The sequence below is a fragment of the Callithrix jacchus genome, chromosome 11, assembly GCF_049354715.1.
Source record: "Callithrix jacchus isolate 240 chromosome 11, calJac240_pri, whole genome shotgun sequence".
NCBI lineage: Eukaryota > Metazoa > Chordata > Mammalia > Primates > Cebidae > Callithrix > Callithrix jacchus.
This window is the reverse complement of record NC_133512.1, coordinates 96,316,286-96,318,311: the sequence shown is the minus strand read 5'-3', so window position 1 is coordinate 96,318,311 and position 2,026 is coordinate 96,316,286. Positions and strand designations below refer to the sequence as shown.

The window sequence follows — 2,026 nt, the reverse complement described above, 5'->3', positions numbered from 1 at the left end:
CTACAAAGCACCATCTAGCCTTATCGGCCCTCAGGGTTTTTTTCCTGATTTTTTTTTTGAGACAGAGTCTTACTCTGTCACCCAGGGAGGAGTGCAATGGTGCGATCTCAGCTCACTGCAGTCTCCATCTCCTGGGTCAAAGTGATTCTCCTGCCTCAGCCTCCAGAGTTGTTGGGATTACAGGTGACCACCACCACGCCAGCTAATTTTTTTTTTTTTTTTTTTTTTGTCTTTTTAGGACAGACAGGGTTTCACCATGTTGGCCAGTCTGCCAGGCTGGTCTTGAACTCCTGAACTCAGGTAGTCTGCCTGCCTTCACCTCCCTGGGATTACAGGTATGAGCCACCAAGCCCGGCCTCCTGATTTTTCTCTAGCCTTCCTCCAATGGGACTTTCTCATCAACGCTCCACTGGAAGCCTCTGACCATCTTATCACTAAATGCTGGCTGGTCCTGGGAGCCCTCATCCTACTCACCTCCCAGCAGCGCCAAGGGGGTGGTCTCTCCCTCTTCCTTGACGCCCTTTCCGCCCTCCACTTCCTGACATGGCACTTCTCCATCACTGGCTCGAGTGCTTGTTCCTCCTGACTGACCGGTGATGGTGGCTCCAGGGTCCATCCTGGGACCTCTTATCACTCCCTCGTATACTTTAAGATGGTAATCCCATCTTGGGGCTTCACAGATCACCTCGTCCATGACGACCCCTAAGGGGTTCATGGACTAGAGGCCTCCAGACCCATTATCTCCAAACAACTCCTTGACCTTGGGTGTCTCATAAACATCCCAGACTGGAACCCTGGTCTGGCACCACAGCCCCAGCTGTTTCTCCCCTCTGTTTCCCCTCCTGAGTGACCTCACCAGCCTTTCGGGGACTCAGGCCTGGCGGAGTTGCCCCAGTGCATTCTTTCCTCAAACATGCTTCATTCCTTCTTCATGCCCTCTTCCAATCCATTACCAAATTCAGGGGGTCCTACTGTCAAAGCACAGCCAAGGCCACTTGTCGCCACCCCATCTGTGCCAGCCTGGTCCAAACTGGATCATCTGTCAGGTGGCAACAGGTTTCTACTTCCACGCCGCCCCTGCTGTGATCTATTCTCAAAGCAACAGCGTGATCTTCTGCCAGAAACCATCTGAAGGCTCTGCTTCTCACTCACGCAAAAGCCGGTGTCCCCGCAATACCCCACAAGGCCTTAAGAATCTGCCCTCCTCTCCTCTCTGACCTCGTCTCCCCCAACTCATCCCCTCCTTCCCTCCACTCCAGAAGCTGTCAGTCCAACATGCCAGGCACCTTCCTACCTCGGGGACTTTGCACTGACCTGTCTGCCTGAAACGTCCTTTTTTCTAGACACTCAGATGTTTCCCCTTCTCCTTCCCTGCGGTTCTCCCCTCACAGGTCTCTTCTCTGTGAGTCCTTCCTGGACCCCTCTTTAAAATGGAAATCACAATGCTCCCTGTGGCCCCACATATACTACAATTGGAACAATACAGAGAAGATTAGCACAGCCTCTGTGCAAGGGTGACACGCAGATTCGTGATGTTAAAAAAATAGATACATAAATGATGGAAACCCCTTTTTCCGACACTTCCTACCTCTCCTTTGCTTATTTTTCTCCTTGACACATGTCACCTTCTAATGCATTACCTACCTTACCTATATGCCGTGTTTGCTGACTGCTCCACACAATGTCTTAAGCCCCACGAGGGCAGAGACATTTGTCTGTTTTTCCCAGGCTCCAGAATCCAGTACAGTTGCCTGGCACTTAGTAGGTGGTCAATTGATGTCGAATGAATGGTCGAATGAATGATCAAATGAATGAATGAATGAATGAATGAATGAGGCGCAGGTCAAGAGCTGTGGGGCATTGTGGAGGAAGCTGGAAGTTGTGTGTTTCACGCTGAGGGTGCTTCACCAAGGAGCCTTGAGCTGAGCCTTGAAGGACAGGTAAGGTTCAGTAAAACCGTCAGAGCGGTTGCAGTGAGACTTGTGAAATCTCAGGCACTGCTTCTTCAGGGCTCCACTCTCAGATA

General features: G+C 51.1%; 1 pseudogene; it reads left to right on the top strand.

Annotated features, from left to right (window-relative positions):
- The first annotated feature begins 1,451 nt into the window (after positions 1–1,451).
- LOC118143936 (U6 spliceosomal RNA) lies at positions 1,452–1,549 on the top strand (annotated as a pseudogene).
- The last annotated feature ends 477 nt before the right edge of the window (positions 1,550–2,026 follow it).